The sequence below is a fragment of the Pinus tabuliformis genome, chromosome 9 (genome assembly GCF_031772625.1).
Source record: "Pinus tabuliformis cultivar Carrire ecotype Pingquan chromosome 9, CPIR1, whole genome shotgun sequence".
Lineage (NCBI taxonomy): Eukaryota > Viridiplantae > Streptophyta > Pinopsida > Pinales > Pinaceae > Pinus > Pinus tabuliformis.
In genome coordinates this window covers 449,968,901-449,993,371 of record NC_142307.1, presented here as the reverse complement: position 1 = coordinate 449,993,371, position 24,471 = coordinate 449,968,901, and positions in this window count along the sequence as shown.

Sequence of the window (24,471 nt, the reverse complement as noted above, 5' to 3'; positions counted from 1 at the left end):
TAAGAGAACTTAGCATAATGTACTTTCTTTCCTTCCTTAACATTCTTAAAGAGTTGAGGTTCTCCAAGTCATCAGGTAACTTTCGAAGGAAATGACAGTTAGTAATAGTCCAATTCACAACTGAAGATGTGTCACAAATACGAGGGGGAATATCCTCCAAATCACAAAAGTGCTCCAGGTTAAAATCTAGCATTATTGGAAGCTTAATGCTTGACTGGTTGTTATTGAACCCAGACATTTTTCCATTCTTCACTAAAAGCTTAAAGATAGCTTCTCTAAGTTCTACATGACTTTACTATGCTCTTGAAGTGGGGGCACATGCAGGCTATCCAAGTGAATAGTCTTAAACTAAGTGAAGATAAGGCCGATAGATCATTCAGTGTGGATCTCTTTAACCCATAATTGAATACTATGTCTCTCTTGAACCCATAATTGAATACTATTAGGACTTTCAAATTTTTCATGGAACTCAAAAATGTTGGAAGAAAGTATTTGCTTCCAAAAAGAGTAAAACTAAAGCCTCTGCTTGAGGACAATTGATGTCACACCACTAACACTTCTCCATGGAATCTATATAGGTAAACCACAAATCCAGAATTCCATTAGAATATTGAGTTTATTGAATACACAAATGAAATCATTGCATTTCTTTAAAATATCTTTTGGAATCAAAATTACCGAAATTACATATCGATAACCTAATGGGTGTAGGATAAAATTCACCCGTGTCATTCACAGAAAGCATGAGAAAAAATCTAATACTATATATAAAACCAAGAAAAATTCAAGTTCATCACTTCTAGGGACCTCGTAACCACCTTGCCAATACACAAGTATGTTCTTGTTTGCAGTTAGAAAAATTACCCAAATTACAATCTTTTTACTCCAGCATATGTTGAAAAGTTATAGAAGGATGACTAGTGCAATCAATCCATTCCTTTTAGCCCTAGATTTGTTTCAGTTTAAAACAGAAGTATACAAATATACTTGTCCAATGTCCATGCTTTAACCATTCACCTTAAGATGTTTTGAAAATATAATTTCCTAAGTCTATTTAAGATCTTCATTATCATAAAAACCAACCTACATCCATCTTAACTCCACATCTACCACTCTTAGGGGGATGAAATCTATTTATCCCTCTGAGCACTTGGTAGACCCAGAATTAAGATGGCTCTAACATGATAGAATTTACCCTTTAAATAGTCTATGCTCACATGAATACCATGGTATTACCATGGGTCAATACCATGGGTTATCATAAACGTGGAGCTTAAAAATTACTATTAGTAATTTATAAAAATGAATAAAATTAATAGTTGAATGTTAATTTATTTTTTATTTTAACCAACCTAAAATGTTTAACATACATTAAATTACAACATCCATTTTTACTCTTGATCCACCAAGCCCCGAGAGGGATCAAATATTTTTTCACTCTATGCTATTTTTCATATCACGATATTTGATACCTCTTAGGGGTTAGTAGATCCAGAGTAAAGATGGATCTATGCTGGTTTAATTCCCCCATTTAAATAGGCTACATTCTAGGTGAATACCATGGGTCAATACCATGTGCCATTTTGGTGAATACCATGGGTTAATACCTTGTGCCATTTTTATTTTTATTAATACTAATATTAGGGTTAATAATGTTTTTTTGCATGGTATTAATAACAATCTAGTCCATGGTATTTGTCCCATAGTATTTTGCCCATAGGTTTCACCTAAATATAACGCATTTTTTGAGTGTCCTTAAATATAAGGTGACTTATGGAGTAAATATAAAAAAATGTTTTATTTGTTTACCATACCTCTCGTTTATTTATATTTTTATTAATTTACCATACCTCTTTTACAAATATGGTATTTGGACCATAGGATTCATTTAAGTAAAACCTCTTTCTTGAGCCTTCATAAATAGAACAAGGGTTATGGACTAAATATAAAAAGAGGTTTTATTTATTTACCATATGTCTAGTTTATTTATATTTTTATTTATTTACCATACCTTTTGAGTAAGTATAAAAATACGTTTTACTTATTTACCATACCTCCACTTTACTTATATTTTTATTTTTTTACACCCTTGCATGTATATAAGGTAACTTATGGAGTAAATATAAAAAATGTTCTATTTATTTACCATACCTCTCATTTATTTATATTTTTATTAATTTACCATACTCTTTTATAAATATGGTATTTGGCCCATAGGATTCACTTAAATAAAACCTATTCTTGAAAATGGGCGAATGGAACGCTGTAACTCCTAGTCTCAAGGGCTAAATTTACCTTTTTTACCCTCTCCCTTAAAATAAGGTCGGCTATTTGAGGTGATTTGTAAAAATGTGCTATGATACAAAATATTCGCCCACTAAAAATTTAGAAACCCCTTAATTTCGCCAAAGGGCGAACATTTGCCCCTAAAATTTTCTATGAATGTGATTCATAAGTGCTATTGGTGTATAAAGAGTAGGGATGGTGGAAGAAGTCTTAACATCTCAATAGAAAAATATGCCCTTCATTCTTATTCTTAATAGTGATCAAAGAGAATTATGAGATTTTAAAAGGAACCATCATGATAAAGATAACCAACCATATCGGTATTAGTAGAACAGTGACAACAAGATAATTAATAGTTGTGTCCTTTCCTCTTTTCTCTTATCAATTCAGAGAAAATTCTTGTAAAGATAGCGACTTTTTATGTAATTTGGTGATTTTAGAATCTTCTAGTTCTCATATTCATTGCATAAGTGTATAGCTGTGTTTCAGAAGTGATCCAAATGATAGAACACACACAAAAAAGAAAAAGATAAAACAAGTGCTATGTACAAAATCGCAAGAAAAAAGGAATAAAAACTCTTAACTGTTGTGCACTAAGAAGAATATCAGCAAAGAAAACAAGCATAAGCAAAATAATGCAAAAATGTTGTGTTTTTTGAAAAAGGAACAGCGGAAATTGCAAGTGTTGTTCCTCCACAAAAAGGAATAGCAGAAAACAAAACGTGCCATTCAGAACAAAAATGTTGTTCCTTGGGAAAAGGAATAGCAGAAAATGAGAATGTTGTTCCTTTGGAGAAAGGAACAACAGAAAATGAGAATGCTATTCCTTCGGGAAAATGGAACAACAGAAACAAAAATACACCGTTCGTTCGGAAAAAGGAACAGCAGAAACAAAAATGTGCCTTGTAGAACAAAAATGTTGTTCTTTCAGGAAAAGGAACAGTAGAAAACAAGAATGTTGTTCCTTCGGAAAAAGGAACAGCAGAAAACGAGAATGTGCCGTTCCTTCGAAAAAGGGAACAACAAAAACGAAAATGTTGTTCCTTTGAAAAAAGGAACAACAGTGACAAAAATGTGCCCTTCCTTCAGGAAAAGGAATAGCAGAAACGAAAATGTTGTTCCTTCGGAAAAAGGAACAACAGAAACAAGAATGTGTCGTTACTTCGGAAAAAAGGAACAATAGAAATGAAAATGTGTCATTCCTTCGGGAAAAGGAATAGCAGAAATGAAAATGTTGTTCCTTCAGAAAAAGAAACAACAGAAAACGAAAATGTTGTTCCTTTGGGAAAAGGAACAGCAAAAAAATGCAAGTGTTGTTCCTTCCAAAGAGGAACAACAAAACGATGGAAATGTTGTTCCTTTTGAAAGGAACAGTAGTAGTGCAAAAGTGTTGTTCCTTAAAAAAGGAACAGCAGAATGGTGAAAATGTTGCTCCTTTTAGAAGGAACAACAAAGTGCAGTAGTGTCATTCCTTGAAAAAGGAATAGTAAAATGGTTCAAAGTGCAAATGTTATACAACTGCAAGAAAAGAAAAAAATATATACAAAACAAAATAATTATGTACAGTGTGTAAGAGTAGTCGAATTACTTAACCAAAGGTGAGGAAGATTTTTCTTCCTCAACCAGAATCTACATGTCGGAGTCTTCGCGGAGTTGCTGGTATAAGGATTCCCGAGTAAGTGGTTTGCAATATAATCGAAATCGGTGGCCGTTTGCCTTAAAGGCATGTCCGGATCCATCAATGGTGGTTAGAGTAATGGTGCCATTATCATGTACCTTCTGGATTTCGTATGGTCCCAGCCAGCAAGTCTAAAGTTTCCCGGGAAAATCCTAGAACCTAGAGTCATATAGGAGCACCCAATCTCCTTCGCGGAAGACTTTCTTTTTAATAAGGGCATCGTGCCATTTGGATCGTTATTGTTGTATTAACACAGTATTTTGAAAGGCAGAGAGCCTGATTTCATCTAGCTCATTGATCTGCTGTAATCTATTAGTCTGAGCCTCATCTAAATCTAGACAGACGTCTTGTGCTGTTCGTAATGTCTGTATTTCAAATTATATTGGAAAGATGGGTTCCTTTCCAAATACTAGCTGGTATGGTGAATAACTAGTAGTACTTCTCCATGTTTTCCTGTATGCCCACAATGCTTCTAGCAGTCTTGTAACCCAATTGTGTCTATGTGACGTAACGGTTTTTGTTAGTATTGCTTCTATTATTTTATTTGTGATTTCTACTCGACCATTTGCCTATGGGTGGTATGGAGTAGTAATTTTATACTGGATATGATAGTTTTTTAGTGTTGCAGCAATCTTGTTACCAGCAAACTGTGGTTCACCATCTGTAGTTATATCTCTTGGGAGGCCATATCGCACAAATTTGTGGAACAGGAACTGAATGATAGAATCCTCTGTAGCTCTCGGCAATGCCTCTGCTTCAACCCATTTGGTGACATATTCTGTTGCTACCAGAATGTATGCTTTCGGATTTGACAATGGGTTGATTGGACCAACAAAATCAAGCGCCCATCGTTCAAATGGTTCAATAACTAGCTGTGGGTTCAAGGGCATTTCATCAGCCTGTCTAGGGTGTCCTGCTCTTTGGTAGCTGTCACAAGCTTGGATGAACTTCTTTGCATCTTTGAAGATCGTGGGCCAATAATACCTTGTTTGCAGCACCTTGTGTCCAGTTCTTTGATTGACGAAATGTCTGCCACACGGTCCGTCATGACAAGCTTTCAAAATGTCAAAAATTTCATCTTCGTGGATGCATCTCCTGATGTGCATATCTGCCACTCTATGAAACAGGTAGCCCCCAATCCAAGAAAATCGAGTACTACGCTGGAAAATATGCTTTCGTTCATTGAGGGTCAGATGTTTTGGTAATTTGCCTATTGCTAAATAATTTGCAACATCAGCATACCAAGGTGTTTTAATAGTAACAACGAACAAATGTTCATCTGGGAATTGATCTTTGACCGCTGTTGCATCCACTAGTTTTGGCATTCATGAGAGAAAATCAGCTACAGGATTTTCTTTTCCCGGTCGGTCCCTTATTGTGATATCGAATTCCTGCAATAAAATCAGCCATTTGGTTACTCTACCGTTTGTGATTGGTTTATTTGCTAAATATTTTATGGCAGAGTGATCTGTATATAAAATGATAGGATATCTAGTGATATAATGCCTAAATTTGTTGATGGCATGTATTACAACTAAAAATTCCTTTTCATTCACAGTATAGTTCAATTCAACAGGCAACAAATTTTTGCTAATATAATAAATTGCATATGGTTTTTTATCTTCTTCCTGTCCAAGGACTGCTCCAATAGCTGTATCCGAAGCGTCTGATGAAATTTGAAATGCCAGGTCCCAATTTGGACCTCTAAGGACTGGGGCTATTGACACAAGTTTTTTTAGATTCTCGAAAGCATGGTCACATTTTTCTGTCCAAACAAAGTCAACATTCCCTGTCAGTGCATATAAAGGTGCAACAATATGAGAAAAATGTTCTATAAATCTTCTATAATAACCAGAGAATCCAAGAAAACTGTGTACCTCTGTCTGAGTGGTAGGAGTGGGTATTAACAAAATTATTTGAATTTTGGCCGGATCTACCTGTATTCCAGCTGCTGAAATATAATGGCCTAGAATAAGTCCTTCAGTCATCATCATATAACATTTTTCATGGCTCGAACAGAGCCTGGTGGTAATGCATCGCTACAACACTTTTTCTAGTGTGTCCAATGTTGGGTCGAAATCATCCCCGTATGGTATAAAATCATCCATATATACTTCAAGCCCTTCATTTATTAAATCTGAAAAGATGCTGAGGATAGCCCTTTGAAATGTGGCAGGGGCATTGCATAGGCCAAAAGGTAAAACTCTGTAGGAAAATGTTCCCCAAGGACAAGTAAAAGTGGTTTTTTCTTGGTCTTCAGGGGCAATCTGAATCTGATTGTATCCATTGAAGCCATCTAAGAAAGAAAAGAATTTCTTTCCTGCCAAAGTGTCTAATACTTGGTTAATGAATGGCAGGGGAAAGTGGTGTTTTTGTGTTGCTTTATTTAGCTCTCTATAATCTACACAAATCCTCCACTTTCCATTCTTCTTTGGCACCACAACAAGTGGAGAGACCCATTTACTATCGGAGATGGGGTAGATGAAGTTCACATCTAAAAGTTTTTGAAGTTCAGATTTTACAATATCTTTTAGATGAGGGTTAAGTCTCCTTTGTGGTTGGCGAACAGGTCTTGCATTCTTCTCTATGTAAATGTGGTGTGTACATAACTGGGGATCAATTCCTTTCATGTCAAGGTAGTCCCATGCAAATGCTTCTTTGTATTTCCTTAGTACTTGGATCAACTTCTCTTCTTGTTCAGAAGTCAGGTTGGCATTGATGTTTAAAGTCTTTCCTGGCTCAATTTCTACAATTTTGCTATTTGAGACAGAGGTAGTAGGTATTGTTTGGTCATGAGTATCTTTAAGAGGATCTTCTTCTAATTCATTATCAAATGTTGCTTCTATCATGTGACATTGTATGTGGGATCTAGATTCAGCTTGGCTAATGAAATTGTTAATGGCATCATCTTCTGTTTGATCTTTAAAATCGAGGGCATCTTCTATGGTTAATGGGGATCTAATATTTTCGGTGAGGTATGATACAGGATGTTTGTTAGTTTTTATTATTGTGACACTTGGCTGGGTTGGAGGATATAAAGCTAGATTCTTGATATTGGTCCCCTTAGTTATGGTCATACTGCCTTGTCGGTAGCCAATATAAGCATCAACAGTTGCAAGCCAAGGTCTGCCTAAAATCAATGGATGTCCATCAAGTCGGTTTTTGGGGTTTATTATAAGAAAATCGGCAGGATACTCCCACGAGTCAACGAATATCATGACATCATGTAACGTGCCCTCTGGCCTAACCATGGATCGGTCAGCTAGTTCTAATAAAGTGGAAGTCGGTTCTACTGATGTAATGCCCAATTTTTGACAAGTGGTGGTTGTTAAGATATTGATTGCAGCCCCTAAATCAACTAAGGCATTTGCAAAAGTTTGTCCATTGATTTGTACTGTTACTATTGGATTTCCTCGGTCTTCATATTTAACAAGTGTTTCTTTTCCTGATAATAGATCAGATAGGGTACCAACTACTTAGACTGTTGGGTTATTTGCTATTCTCCTCCTTGGCTTTTTTATACATAGCTCTTTAATGGTCTTTTCATATATTGGGATGTCTTGGAGGAGTGGAATTTTTATGTACAGATTCTTAAGTTCTCCCAGAATGTCAAAATCAGGATGTTGTAGAGGTCGAGGTATAGTTAATCGCTTTGGGAATGGAGGGGAAGATGTGATTACTTGATTATGAGTTTGTTGTCTGATCACATCCTCTTCTTGTAGTGGTTTCTCTATAGGTAACTGATTTTCAACTTGAGTAGTTTTATCCCCCTCTGTTTCAATGATGCACCCAGATCTTAATTGAAGATCATTACGCTCCCTTAGATTGGTTCCTATCTTTATTGTTTCAATTATTTGAATAGATTGGACCGGTCTGTTATTCGTATTAGGGTTGGGTTGGGTTGGGAGTTGTGGTCTTAAATTAGACTGGGGGTTTTTTTGTAATGCTGGCAGTGTAGGTTGAGGGCGTAGAATGGTTCCTATTGGATGATTCATCGGTCTTTGCCAGTTTGTCTGCCAGGCTTGACTTTGTGAAGTAGGAGGGGACCATTGTGCTGGATATATGTTGTTTTGCTAATATGGTGGGGTATAGGGAAAATTTGGCCAATTGGGTTGGCTTGCTTGATTCGGCCATGGTGATGATGAAGGAAATGGTTGTTGTGACCAATTTGAGAATGGAGGTTGATTTTGCCACATAGTATTATATTGCTGAGCATGATACTGTGGTGGCTGAAAAGAAGAAGTTAGATCAGAGAACATACCTGATTGTCGCGACTGCCATTGACGGCATTGATTGAATAGGTACACCGGTTCTAGCTCTTCTTCCGCTTCCTTGTAGACTGCTTTCAATCCAGGAAGTGAGGGACAACTCTCTGTAGAATGGTCTTCTGTACAAATGGCACAAACTTGGACTACAACTAATGGACACTCCTTGTGGCTGTGTTTCTTTCTGCATATGGGACAGAAGATTGCCAAATTTTGTTCTGCCTCAGCTTGTTTCTTCTTGGCCTGCATAATATCAAGCTGCGGTGTTAGTGTCCCAAATATGTTAGTTTTTAAATTTTCTAATAAATTTCCAATTTCTGCACGAGTTACTCCCTCTGCAGAGATCCTGTTGTTTCTTGTAAACCTGTCATGTTCCACTGGTTTTAGTCTTGTGCTGCCTCTCGAGCTCCTGATACATAAATCAATAACATCAACAAAATTTTCCTAATAAATATCTCCTTTTCCCATAATATTTAGTGTTTCAATCCATTGTTCCTTCATTCCTCTAATTAATGTTGTTTTTAATACATTATCAGGTAAGGGTAATGATGCATAAGGATATCTTTGAAGATTATACTGAAAACACTCAACATATTCTTCTAATGTTTCATTTGGTCTAGCTACCATTTGAAATATTTCATCTTTTAACTCTCTAGACCTACAATAATCCTGATATTTTTTTAGAAAAGACTCTTTCATTTGATCCCAGTTATTTATAACACCACCACCCAATCCCATAAACCATCTTAAAGCAGCCCCCTTTAATGTAGAGGGGAACAATTTCAATTTCTGTGGATCAGTGGTATAGTCATATCCTCTACATAGCACATCAAATTCAAACAAGAATGCATCTGGATCTTCTGATGTAAGGCCATGGAATGTAGGGATATGTTGGAGAGGGATTGCTTTCATAGGTGCATTAGCTGTAGTATCCACAATGGGGTATTGCAGTGTAGAGGTTTGGGTGTTTGGATGGTTTTGGGCCATTTGGTCAAATATATGCCAATAACCTTCTGGGATATCTAGGAGGGTATTCCTAGGCTGTCGAGGGGGAATGGCTTTAACAGGAATGGCCTTAACAACACTTCCTTTATCTGGGATGATGAGAGTGCCTAATGTCTGGGGGGATTCTGGTTCTTGAGTTACTTTAACTTTGTTATAAACGATTTTTGTAGCACTTCCCTTATCTAGGCTGCTTAATGGTGGAATTATCCCAAGAGGAGATCTTGGTTCTTCAGTTTCCCCAGTTTCTCCTCTCCCTTCACAGAGATTGCTAAGGTTCCCTTCTTGCAATAATTTTGGGCTAGAATTCTCAATTTCTTGAAAATCTTGCTCTTTGGTGTGACTATGCACCTCAGCAAAGGCTAAATATGGTGATCCTGTGGCCTGAAGGGAACTAGTAGGTTGTCTAGAAGAAACTTTTCTAGGTCCTACTGAAGGCTGAGATTCTGCTTTCTTAAGGATTTCTTCTATAAAGGTCGATCGACCAAGGGTCACCGGCCCCTTAGCTTTATCAGGCTTGGGTAGAGGTTTAGAATTTTTTTCAGGCTTTTTCTGCTTAGTCATGCACACAAATCAACTGCTAATTTCTACCCAAAGAAAATAGCAACAAATCTGCAGGAAAGTGGGTAGGGGAGCAGGGCTATTACATGCTCTGTACACAGGTTCTTACCTTCCGTTTTTAAAACCTAGTTCTCTCCTAGCAGGTTCTTACATCACTCTGGAAAAGAAACAAATGGCTACACTCTTCCCTCGGCAACGACGCCAAAATGTCGAGCAGTAAAAAGGGTCTTTTTCACCTCTATTTACCCTACATTAACTTATCAATCCAGGAACAATTTGTTATCTCAAAGAGTGTACTCAGTTTGAGTGGGTCATTTGTTAGAGTAATGCTAGTAGTATAGTGCTCTTAATACAAGAGTAAACGACTACTTGGAATGAAATCTATTTGAAAAAAGAAACCTAGGACTCAAATCATGCATTTAGAAAGCTCCAACAATTTATCAGTCAAGGGTACAGTAATAGTAACTCTTCCCTCTGTAAACTGATGCAATCAAAAAGGCACTCAAAGGAAGGATCATCAAACTGGGAACTAGACAGTGTATGTCGATGTTTAGTATAGTCTCAGACCTTCTGCACACCAAAGAAATGATAATATTTAAATGACAGGAAATATAACAACAGCTATCTCTATTTAACAGGATTGAACAACAAACCCTTAATCTACGGAAATGAATGCAGCAATAATTATAATCTACAGGAATTAAGTAACAGCTTTCGAATTGAACAACAAACAGAAATGGAACAACAGACTATTATAAATAAAGTATAGAACAGCAACTCAGATATGAATGTATAGCGATCCATGTTAAACACATGACACACTTAACATCAAAAGGAACAGTGATCTAAGCTCCGATACAATACGCATGAATCAAAGCTATAAAGTAACAGTGATTATAATGGAATGACAATTGTAACAGAACAACAATTCCGAATGAACAACAGTCACAATTTAAGAATAAATCATACAGTGGTACCGATTTAGGAACATACAACACAGTTGAACTATAATCGAATGGAAATCTGCAAGGAACAACAATGTTATATCAATTGTTAAAAGGAACAACAATGTGATACAACGTTAGAATGATAACATATCATTCCTGTTGCAGATAACAATAGTATTTGACCAAGTATATATAACAGAGCTGATATGTAAAATAGTAAAGTACATCAGATTACTGAATGAAGTAAAAGAAAGAAATCAAACCACACATGAATCAGAAATATGATACAAGAGGAAGTGATCCACCAGGACCAGGCCCTTAGCCTCCAGGGACACACCGCTTGAGATTACTCTAGAATCAAAGATGGAATGGCAACCAGATTTATATTAAAACATCAAAACGGAGTTACAGAGGATCGATCTTCAATGAGAGTCGATGATCAAAGTTTCAAATACAAAGGATAATTACATAAAAATAACAACTAGTCATCCCTCAGGTTAGCAGTGCTGCCCCTTCTTATAACAGCCGAGTGGTGAAACCAACAATAAAAAGGATTGTTAAGATAGCAATCCCTCAGGATCGAAGGATCCTGAGGGATTCGCCAAGCTGTTAATTTGCAGTTATCCTTCTGTTCTTTTACGCCGATTGGAGATCTCCTTTTCCTTTTTCTGGCTGTTATGCTCCAATTTGGATCGCCTTGTTTGAACGCGATTCCCTGCCGAAGGGACAACAATTAACTTGGTTTCGTTCTTTCTTTTGGGATGATAGTCTTCCGTTTTCTCCTTTTTCTGCATAGAAAAGGGTAATTATTAGTTATTTCATATTACATATAAATATTCTAGATTCTATCATATTATTGTGCCATATGCCTAGCTCATGATGTGAAAAGGTTGTGAGTTTTGAAGAAAAGATAAAAAAGTAAATGGAAATAACATACCTTCTCTAGTGCCCAACACCAAACAAGTTTGAACTACTCATGGCTTCTCCAAATGACGGTCTCAATGGGGGCTGAGAGAACTACGCACATCAAGTCAGAGATTCATAAAATATGGTTTAACCATCAAGCATTCAGGGTACATGCACCAGTCAACGTGCTCTTGATTCAACAGTCGTTCAACATACTTGAGTCCTTCAACAGAAAAATATGGTCAAACGGAAACCACTTTCCATCCTCCAGGATGAAAACACCAAGATCAATAGAGGTAAAAGCACTGTTACCAAATCTGTCAGTCCTCAAGGCATTCAATGCCTAGAAAGAAAGAAGAGGAGGCAGTCGAGCGCCTATGGAATTAATGATGTATTAAATGAATGAATGGCAGCGATTAAGAAGGTTTTCAAAGCAGAGGCATGACAGAACTAGCGCAGGCTGGAATATATGGAATATGGCAGACAATGTATGTGCAGAAGCCACACAGTGGGTAACACAGCACGCAGAATGGCCCTAACAATAATTATGGTAGACAGAGAGCGTAGTAGACAGACTCCATAGAAGCAGCTAAAGGGTGGATGTAGCAACTGAATGTGGTAATTAGAGGATTGTCCAACGTTCTTCAGAAATGGCTGCCATTTCTGGCATCAAACACTCAAAGCTCATTAGAATCTCTGATAGAACCAACCACTGGCACAAATGCCATGAATAGCCCTTATAATTCCAAGCGCTCAAGGCAACCTAAATGATAGGTCAGTATTCATAGGAAAATAATGGCTCATTATAATGACTCAAAATGGAGCAGGACCAACAATCGCCTGCTCTGATACCATGTTAAACACACACATGGCAGCAACAAATAGGAAAGATAAAACATGAGAGTACATTTTTATTAACAAGAGATATACACTTATAGTACATGGTTTGACCGTTGGGTTTCACATCCCAAGGTCTCTTGGACTCCTTTTGTCTATTCGGCTTCCACACTAACCCATTAAGGATTAGGTGTCCAACACTTAGGATAATTCCTTTTGTAGTGTCCATATTCTTGGCATCCAAAACATTGGATTTTGGAAGTGCCTTTGTTGTTTGTTCTTCATGGACCAAACTTGCCAAATTTACCCTTTCTTTTAGCCATGGTAGAAAATGATTGCTCCTTTGATCCCACATCTTCTTTTGCCTTAAGTCTGGATTCCTCTGTCCTCCATAGAGACCACATTTCACTCAGAGTGGTTGCTTCCTTCTTACCATATATGCTTGATATGAATTTTCCCCACTCCTTGGGTAGAGCATTGAGTACTACAGTTGTCATCTCTCTATCAGACATGACTTCCCCAAGTTCTTGAAGTAGATCTCTTATTTCAAATATTTTCATGAAGTAGGGATCTATTCCTTCCTTTGTTATCTTTATCTTATATAATTCATTCCTCAGAGATATTACTTCTCCGATGGTGGAGATCGAGAAAATATCTACTAGCTTATCATAAATTTCTTTCGATGCCTCAAATTTGGAGACATAGGGAATGAGAGAGTCTTTGATGGATTCTATCAAAATCCTTTGAGCTCTTGTCTCATCCTTATTGTACTTGGCTAAGGCTTGACTTTGTTCCTTAGTAGGGGCAGTGATATTCCCTCTGAAAGTTTTTAGGAGTTCATTCTCCTTGAGAAGTAGATCATTCTTCTTCTTCCATGCAAGAAAGTTATTGGTACCTATCAATTTATTTCTTTCCTTGCAAAAATACATTGAGGTATATTCAGAAGGGGACATGTACTTGATATATTTTTGAGATGTTATAGATTTTCTTCCTCCTTGAAGACTTGATGGCTTTCCTTTCTTGGACTTTGATGTTCTTCAAGTTTCCTTCTCCAAGTGGACTTGCTTGATGATGAGATTTGCTTGAGGACTTGTAGCTTGATGTAGGTCCTGCTTCAATCTACTCTTCTTTGTAAGTTCCTTTATGTAAGGCTCTTCTTCTATACTTGTAGACCTCCTTGATGAATAATGGATTGTATACCCTTCTTGTACTTGAAGTAATTGAGACTTCTAGGCTTGATGCTTCAACTTTGTAGATGCTCTCCTTGATGAGTGTTCTTGAGTTTCCCTTTCCTTGATGTGTCAACCTCGCTCTAATACCATGATGAAAAATCTAGAGAAAAGTCGTGTAGTGTGATTCTTCGTTATTGATAAAAATTTGTGGAGTATTTTTACTTTTCCTTATTAAATTCTTCTTCTTCTTCTTCTTATTAGTGCATATTTTTGTACTTCATCAAACTGCTACCAAAACATGAAAACAAGAACACAAGATATTGGCTCTCTACCAGGGCCAAAACCTCTTTTCTCTTTAGAGGAAAAACATTTAGTGAATTTTTCTTATTGAAGCTTTTATTTCTCAATGCCAAGCCCTAGATTCATGACAAAGAGATCCTCCAAGCACAAGTTAAGTATTCACTCATTTTTGCACCATATACCCCGACACTTCTTCCAACACTTTGTTTTTGAACACTTTGTCCTCCTTCTTCTGGCACTTTGTTTTTCTACTCCTTGGTAGTAGGCTCTCTTATAATAGTTCGAGAAGAGACTCTAATCTTTGATCCTTAGTGATATATTTCACCAAGAGTATACCTTCCTTCTCTTGACCCAATCGAGCTTCTTCTTGATGTATAGTGCAGACTTGATATAGTGGTACTGCAGCCCTACCTTGTTGCTTGTGTGGGAGGTTTCCTTTAAGATTTTAGCTCCTTTTTTCTTCACTAGAGAGACCCTCTTCTTCACTTGAATATGGAGCCTAATATGCCTAAGTCACTAGCCCAAACAAGGAAAAATATATAACTGTGATCTTATTGTTGATATGGCCACAGACTATCCTTCATTTCCTCGTATGTATGACCCCTGTGACCAAAGATGACACATTTTTATAGACATATTTGGGCACTGCAACCCCAATCACATATGTCCATAAACCAAAGGCTTATAAACCCCTAAAAGTGTTGTTTCATACCCTAAAGGAACAAGGTCAGCTGATTACATCATCTCCTAGAAGTTCTCCATGAAAAACTACTCAGAACTAGTCAAAATTGGACCATACAGATTGCTCCATGCATAGGGTGTGATGCATCTCACCTATTACACATGGTGGGTACAATGCATACTGGAAAGACCTTCTGTAGGGTGCGATGAGTGAGAGCAGACAAATGGAAAAAGCAATTTTCTAAGTGGAAACCCATAGAATCTTCTAGAAATTGCTCATATGACACTTGCCTCTCTGAATTCGCCCAGGGATGAGTAAGAGATCTGGAATCTCCAAGTGGAACCAAGAACTATCAGTGAAATGACAATAATCAAAATCCCAAAAGCTGACTCACTCTCCTGTAAACATCTATATATGGATCCCTCATCCTAGAGATCCAGAGGCTGGAATTTTGTAATTTGCAAGGAAGTGTTGTGGTTTCTCTTTGAAGACATTGTTGGGTGATCTTGCTTTTGTATGAGGTGAAGAGGGCTTTCATGCTGGGAGGATGATGCTAGATTAGATAGCTTGGTTGTAACCCTCTCTTCTACTACTTCTATCAATAAAGCTATTTGAGTTTTCCTCCATATGATTGTATATCTCTTGTATTTGTATATGCATTTATATGGTTAATGTACATCTTATCCTACATTGTTTATGGTTATAGATCTCTATGATTTGATGGTATTTTGTTGCCTTGACTCTACAGGTGTTCTTTGAAGTGGGAAAAGTGAGAAAGGAGTGGTGAAAGATCTATCAAGGGAGAGAGGAAACAAGCAAGGAGACTAGTGAAAGACTAAGGTTGGTACTCTCTGCTTTTCTCTCATCTATCTCTCATAAAGGAAAACACAAGTAACTTTAGTTTGTTTGTTTCTAAGATAGCTACCCATATTAGTGGGATTAGCAGCTCTGAATGGACACTAGTTTTCCTGATAACAAAATGGTGACTCTGCTGGGGAGAAAATAGTTTATTTTTTTTGTTACTATTGTTTGCTTTATAAACCACAAACAGAGCCTAAAGTCAAGCTAGCTAGCCTTTGAACTGCTTTTGCTATGCAACTGCAAAGTAGATCAATCCTGCTTCAGTCAATCTCCAGGTTGGTTTATGAACTGAACATCTAGCTTGAAAACATCCTAAGTGCCCTGGTGGTACCTCAAATAACCTCATTAGATCAGCCCCTATACTTTGTGTTTACTGACAATCATTAGCTCAGCCTAAATCCCTCAACTTAGCTACAAATTGTGAGTGAAAACCAAGCACAGTATCGTCCCTGGACCATCACACTGTCTCTTCTTGGCAACCTAGATGCATCACACCTCCCGTGTGTTTCAGGTGATATGCATCCCTGTTTCCTTGTGTTACAGTTGTGATGATTGACTAAGACTGTTTCTGCCTCCAGATTTTGGTTTTTTCTTCATTGTCTTAAGCTTTATTCAGTATTTTTGTTGTATATGATCAATATATCTCTGTTGAAACCATCTTCCTTTGCATTATTTAGCCTCCATCAGAAGGAATTGTGAATTTTTTTTATGTATTTTTCTTCATTTACAGTTCTCCTTTGCAAATAGTAGCTTAATCGAACTGTCGTCGTTTGATTTGAAAGTGTCGCAAGTGTCGTTTTCAGTCAAGAAAAAGAGTGTCACAAAGCATTCCTCTTTTAGATAATTGATTACACTTTTGCCATTGTATTTGATTTGAATCATTAGTATTTAAAGTGTTGAAAGCAGTTTTAAATTCAAAATCGCAAAGTGTCGACTTGACCTTACTTTCGTTTTTTGAAAAGAAAATTGTTAGTACTGTCTCTTTGAAAGAAGATTGTTCATATCTATACTTAGTTCTCCTTTGTCATTGTCACATTAAGGAAACTGAAAAACAATACATGCATGTGCATCTGCATTTAGACTGCATGCTGAAGTTGATTTAGGAAAAGTGCATCAAGTGTGTGCTCTCTCCTCTATGTTGAAAGAATTTCATTTCTCTTTCCTTAGTAGCTAGGATTTTCATTGCAAAAAGAAAGTAAATCACTGTTTATCATCTTAGATTGCATATTTAGGAATTGTATATCTACATCATGCGGTGAACCTTAAAGGAAAACTTCTTAAGAAAGATCAACTATAAAATAAAGCTTAATGAACATAAAAATGCTTTGGAACCTAACATACAACATTTAGAAGTCTAGGCTAGAGATGTATTCTGGCATCGTAAAGCCTGGTAACTATCACTTTCATCACAGGTTGGGTGATTCCTCCTCTTTGAGATGACAAGTGCCAGTACAAACTTGTGCTCCCATGTACCATTGAGTAAATATTGGGAGACTACAATAGGCTACATCCTTTATCCTTAGGAAGCCGTGTCTACTGCCCTATCGATCGCAATGCACTGAACACAGCATTCGAGAAGATTGATTGCCGTACCATAAAAAGTATTCTACAGTTTTGTGATTGGTTTGGTAATCCCTCTGTCTAGATTTCCATAGAAGTCACTTTCGTTCCTTTTCAAACACCTTAAAAGAAAAGGTCCATCTAAGAACTTGTCACTTCAGGCTCATTAAAAATCGAAGGCGACTAGATTCATCTTTAGCTTTTTCTCAACTCTTAAAAATTGAAAAAGCAAGTTGTGTCAAAGCATCATAAAATATATTTTAATCGAAATAACGTCTCTATTCCCTCGTTGGTCTTAGGTTGAGAAAATGGAGTCTACCAATCAAGGATTTCCCCTTGGGGGAAATCTTAGTCCTTTCTCCTCTTGGGGGGATGTTGGTGCTCCACACATGGCTACATTGTACCTTCCAGGACTCACAATTGGCCTGCCAGTACGGCTTTTCTCAACCTCTATCATTCAAAACACCACAATTCCTCAGCAATCAAATCAGCAACCAGATGACCTTGAAGTCACTTCCCCACCTTCTACTTCATTTGTTTCTCCCTCTCCTTCTTTCTCTTCGCTTGGTGAAGCTAGTAACGCTAAAAACAAAGTAACTAAGAAGAAGAAGAAAGGGAAGGAGAAGAAGAAGAAGAAGAATCCAACGAAAAAAGGGGGCAACCATGCATCATCTGGCAAAAATCCACACACTCCACCTTCCAAATCTAAATCTCCATGTATAATTTGCAAGGGAGACCACTATCATCGAGATTGTCCCTGCATCCCATGGATCTTGAGGGACTGGTCTCCCCGCTTTCACAATCTGGTGTCTTCAACCTCTGACGATCACGTTGAGAGAACACCATCAACTAGTGAAAATGAAGCCAATGGAAAGAAAGGAAGATCTAGATTTCCTTGTAGACTGTGTGAAGGAAATCATGTCCTCCACCATTGTCCTTTCCTAGAAAAAGCTAAAAGAGTCGTGGATAACCATCCCGCGTCACTGCAATGACTAACTCCTGGATACAAGAAACTCTTGCCAAGTCCATCGCTAGTTGAAAATCTGACTAGCACACCGTTGTTGTTGGTCAAAGCACCTATCATTGAAGATAAACCCTCTGAGTCCACACTGGACCAAAGTCAACAGGTCGAGACGGCAGTCGACCAAATCTTGTCTTCAGAGTGTCCACCTTCAGATGATACTGTCACCAAAGAGAATGAGAACGACATCGTTCAAATTCTTTTCATAAACACAGACTCCGATGAACATGGGGGCAATCTACCCATTCCTTTACCACAGGAAGGAAGTTCGTTAGAGATTTATCTGGCTATTTATTCGGTCCCACCTCCAAGCAATCTAGTTGTTTCCTTCGATTGGAATATACTAGGCAGACCCTGCCTACTATCTAATGTACCATTCCGAATCATAGTACAAGCTTACAGAATGATCATGGTTGGTAGTATTATAGATGAAGGGGCTTCTGTGAGTATCCTTTCCTCAATTGCTTGGAAAGCACTTGGTTCGCCATCGCTTCTGCCTGAGATTCGAAATCTGATATGCTTTAACAAAGGAACCAGTCGACTATTAGGGATCCTTCCAAATTTTCCTATAACTTTGAGAAGGAAAACCATTCATCTAAGCATGATGGTAGTCCAAGGAGCTCTAGATTACAATCTACTCCTTGGGCATGACTACATTTATAGCATGGGAGCTATCATTTCCTCACTCTTCCGAGTGATGTGTTTTCCACATGAAGGCAGAGTGGTTCACCTAGTTGATCAGCTTTCATTCTCTGGTTCAAACACAACTATTAGTCAAATTCCATCCCTAACTGGTCTTTTTGCACAAGGAATGTCTAATCAATCTCTAGTCCATCCACCTGATGATCGCGAGTGATTCGGTGATTGTGACTGAAACCCAAGAGGCATGCACCCTGGTCTGCTTCAGTAGGAAAACCCCAGATATAAGGTGGGTTTCCGTGTAGGAATATGACTAGTTTGACAATCCTGTCCATTTAGGAAAATGGATCAGACTGGCAAAGGATTCCCCTATCAAAGGTTATGTGATTGGCACTGACAACAATCATCTTTGTCCATTTCGATGGACATCGACAAGGAAGTGTTTTGTCTGCAACGCAGATGGAACAATCTCGCTAATGCAAGAACTTCCATATGGTGACTTGGAAACTCTACTTTTATACATGGGGGCATGCAAACCTTTTTGCATGCAAGTGAAAAGCGACCATTTATTTTCCTAGTTTGTAGGTTATTAACCCTTTAAACTCGAAGGTTGGTCATTCCTAACTTGCATAACAAAAGGCTCAGGAGCAAAGTTTCAAATGGGGCAACTCCCTAAAAAGTGAACCTATCAATGAGACATCCTTATTATATGACTGGCATGAACAGTTTTACGCAAAGTTCAAGCTCGTTAAAAAATAAACCTAGCAATGAGTAAATGTTCCCCCAATGTTTAAGCTCATTAAAAAATGAACCCACCTTCAGTAAATAACCATTGTGATTGCATAATTATCAACTTTTGAACCTTGGCTATGTTCTCACTATCACCTCCACTCTTTTTTAGCCAATCATACGCTTCCATTTGATTGTTTACCCTTTTGAGGAACTGCTGCAATGAGTGATTCTATTAGCCACCTTCTTTACACTGTCGTGATTAAAAAGTTCCAAACCTTACCTGGAACTAGTTGCTATCCAAAAACATCACTCATTCCTCAAAAAATGAGTCTCCTTTAAGCTCTTTTCATCTGACTCGTAAAATATGAAAACATTGCCAAGCAATTGGCCTCTCCAGCTCGTTAAAATAATCAGAAGTTCCATCCCTCCTCTAGATTTTAATCTTTTTGGACCTGAGGGATTATTACACAAAAAGATCGAGTGCTTGTCTTGTTCGGCTCGTTAAAACTATTGAAAAATCATCCCTTTCATATTATTTTACACTTTTTTGGACATAAGGGATTACATTATGAAAAAGGACCACTGGAGTTGCCTTTATGTCTCTTTTTAGACTCTCTAAAATTGAAAAGGACCGAGTTGTCTTTGTCATTAAACTCATTAAAACAATGGCGACAAACTTGTCCATGCAGACAAGAGCGAGTTTCACTGTCGCTAGGCTCATTAAAACATAGCGACAGGTTTGCCTAAAGGGAAAATTATAGAACAAGCATATGTTATCCTCCCCAAGCTTGACAAAAATAAAGAGGTATTGGTCAGCAATGACTGGGGAAAAAGGGAAGAAAACTTGAATAGCTTCATTGGTAGCAGGTCGCTCTTGAACATGACACTTTCACTCCGTCACCATGATTGAATCGGGTTGGGTTATTCCGTTCACCGATCATATCACCATTGGTTCGCCGTACCATCCACCTTGGGGTTAACGCTACTAATCCATTTCAGTGTCGCCGGTATGTTCAAGAGAAGTTGCTCAGAGAATTCACCAACCTAGCTAATGCCTCATCCGCTTCAATACCTTCACTCTCCATTTTCATGACCGCCACCCTAAACCTTATATCATCATATCGTTTTCACCTCCACAGAATCATTTGCTCTGTTCCGTGTCATAGATGTGGGATTCATTAAGGCCCTCCTACGACAGGTCACTTCTTGTCGACATCAGCTCATTATCCAAGAAGTTGACTTAGGAACAACCCTTTCGGTACTTTGAAGCTTGCATGCCTTAATGGCAAGTTTCTCACTTCTGGTGACAGGTTTACATCAATGGCCTTCGACTGAAAGATTTTACGTGGTGTTCAACATCAACTCATGTCTTCACACTATGTGAATTGTACTATAGTACCTTGAGGGTCATCATCATTATCGATGATTCCTCTCGTGCCTGTTAACAGCTTACATCATTGGCTGGTAATTAGGTGATGTCTTTCCATGTTTGACATCAGAACATCTTTTCACATGGATTGACTTGTACTACGGGTGAAGATTGAATGAGTTTGAAGACCCCGGATCTAGTTTCATGCATCTGGGCTGTGATATATTCAGGAAAATAAAGACATCAAATGTACATCACAGCTGCACAGATAATCATCCAAACTAAGGGATGATGGCTCTACTAGAATCATCAGTCTGCCACACAGACGATTGTCTATCTTATGTACATGAATATTAATTTATAAAGCTAAGCATGGGAATGCGCACCTCAGCTAGATCATGAAATATTATGAAGATAATGTATTGTATTGTATCTTATTACAGGTCACCTTTCGGTTCGAAAAACCTCGGATCCTCATTATAAAGCATTTCACCCGACATCAAAAGATTTACGACCTCATGCTTTAGGGGGAAATTGTTATAGACATATTTGGGCACTGCAACCCCAATCACATATGTCCATAAACCAAGGGCTTCTAAACCCCTAAAAGTGTTGTTTCATACCCTAAAGGAACAAGGTCAACTGACTACATCATCTCCCAAAAGTTCTCCATGACAAACTACTCAGAACTGGTCAAAATTGGACCATAAATACTACTCCATGTATAGGGTGCGATGCATCTCACGTATTACACATGGGGGCTGTGATGCATACTGGAAATCCCTTCTGTAGGGTGCGATGAGTGAGAACAGACAAATGGCAGAAGCTGTTTGCTAGGTGGAAACCCAAAGAATATTCTAGAAACTGCTCATATGACACTTGCCTCTCTGAATTCGCCCAGGGATGAGTAAGAGATCTGAAATCTCCAAGTGGAACCAAGAACTATCAGTGAAATGACACTAATCAAAATCCCAGAAGCTAACTCACTCTCTTGTAAACATCTATATATGGATCCCTCATCCTAGAGATCCAAAGGTTGGAATTTTGTAATTTGCAAGGAAGTGTTGTTGGTTTCTCTTTGAAGACATTGTTGGGTGATCTTGCTTTTGTATGAGTTGAAGAGGGCTTTCATGCTGGGAGGATGATGCTGGATCAGATAGCTTGGCTGTAACCCTCTCTTCTACTACTTCTATCAATAAAGCTATTTGAGTTTTCCTCCATATGATTGTATATCTCTTGTATTTGTATATGCATTTATATGGTTAATGTACATCTGATCCTACATTGTTTATGGTTATAGATCTCTATGATTTGATGGTATTTTGCTGCCTTGAGTCTACAGGCATTATTTGAAGTGGGACAAGTGAGAAAGGAGTGGTGAAAGCTCTATCAAGGGAGAGAGGAAACAAGCAAGGAGACTAGCGAAAGACTGAGGTTGGTACTCTCTGCTTCTCTCTCATATATATCTCATAAAGTAAAACACAAGTAACCTTAGTTTGTTTGTTTCTAAGATAGCTACCCGTCTTAGTGGGACTAACAGCTCCGAATGGACACTAGTTTTCGTGATAGCACACATGCTGCATAAATATGAGAACATGAGAAACTCTTAAGATCAAGGAGGGGAAGCTTGACATCATCAGCTTACCAACAAGTGACCAAGGATGATCGATCGTAGGATCCTAGGTAAGCTCCAAAATTTGCATGAGAACCAAAATTATGGAGGGTGGTTTTAGTTGCAACATTTGCGACACAATGGTTGAACTCGAGCTCTCTGTATGGACCTTGTTTCATGAAAAGCGAGTCCTACCCTTCTGGAAGTATTTTTCGATTCTTTGATTGTGATAGCTTCCGCACTATCTTATGAGAAAGATGTAGTTCCTACCATTCTCTTGATTGATAGGCACACATTCCAAGCCAAGTCAACTTATTTATTTAGATTGGGGATAAGGGGTACATTGATGCACAAGCAATATAACTGTCAGAGTTTAAGTTTCATCTCTAGTGTTGCTCCACTGTCAGCAGGACTACACAATACCCTAGCAGAGTCACGCAGGAACACAAGCATCGTTCTACTGCCAGTGAGCCTCGTTAGTACCCTGTCGAAGTTACCTGTATCACCTCTCTACGTAGGAAGCCTTTCTCTTCTCTCGCCTTATTCCTTTTTCATCAATTTTTTTTAAAAGAACTGTGCATAGGCACTTATTTATTTCAGAGGCGGAAGAGGGATCCCGACTTATTGAGAGTAGAAGAGGTTTTTCCTTCAGAGAATTACGTTATATATACCTCTAACATACTTGTTAAGGTTTTCCCCCTCACGTTACTCTACTTGACTAAGCTGACAAGGGTTAACCCAAAAGAACCGATGAGAGTAGGCGGTACTAGTTAACAATGCAAGCGTTGTGTTTTTCACCAACACTCAGTCTGAGCAGAACATATATTTCATCAAGCCATCATCGATTGAAGACAAAAAGCTCTTCATAAAGATAGAGGATAACAAATAACCAGATGTTGATAGTTGTACAAGTCCTCTTAGATTTTCCCAGATTATCTCGAGAGCCAAACACGATTTCACGAGAGGCTAACCTACAGGTACAAGCAAGGAAATAAAGCAAAAATAAAAAAGTAGGAGTAAAGAAAAATAAAAACAAGTAAGAAAAGAAAGAAAGAAAGCAAACCAAACCAAGTAAGCAAGAAAATCAAACATGCAAGATAGGAAGCAAAGCAAAGAAAGAAAGAAAACACTACTCCTACTCCTACGCTAAACAATGCATGGGCCTACTCATGTGAAGTAATATTTCCAATGTAGCCACCGATGCATTAGGTGGCCCATGTTGTCGAAGGCATGGTAAACAAGAAAGATATGCATGTAAAAAAGTAAACAAGAAAGATTTAACAATGAATAGCATCACACTCTAAGTTTAAACGCATATACAAAAAAGAAACGAGTGAAAGTGCAAGATAAGAATTCTGTGAACTTAACATGGCACTGTGACACGCTAGGTGAAAATGATAAGAATGCATACTCTTTTGACTATGACAGACAAGAAAACATGAAAAAGAGAGACAAATTACACTTTTCAAGTGTGTTTGATGTGTATCATTCCTCCAATGCATAAGCAATGGGATCATGTGATTCCAGTGGAGGAAGTGAAATCTTTGTGCTAGATTGATCTTCATTGCATATAGATGAGTGATGAGGAGCCTTGGGTGTTTCACAAATTTTTTGATTGGAAGTGGAACTAACCTCAGGACAACAAGGGCTTGAAATAACCATCAGCTTAGGCTGGAGTGCCTCGACAACCTGCGGGGTTTTCGTTTCATCAATAGATAGATCATCGGGGACGAGTGGCTTAGAAAGATTAACAGTGAGTGAATCAACATCATGATCAAATGAACGAGTACAGAGATCACAAAAACAATGATCAGAAAATTCAGGATGTTTTTCGGCATCCTCATGATTTGATGAATCATACATAGGGGTAGATGAGAAGCAAGAATGTTCACCTTCTACGTTTCCAGAAGAAGTAGATGAAAAGTTAAGTGGATTCTCAATGAAAGATTTGTCCTCTCTGCTATAAAATGATGGACTGACATTGGGTGTTTTGTACAAATTATCGGAGGTAGATTCATCCATGGATGGATTTACACAAGAA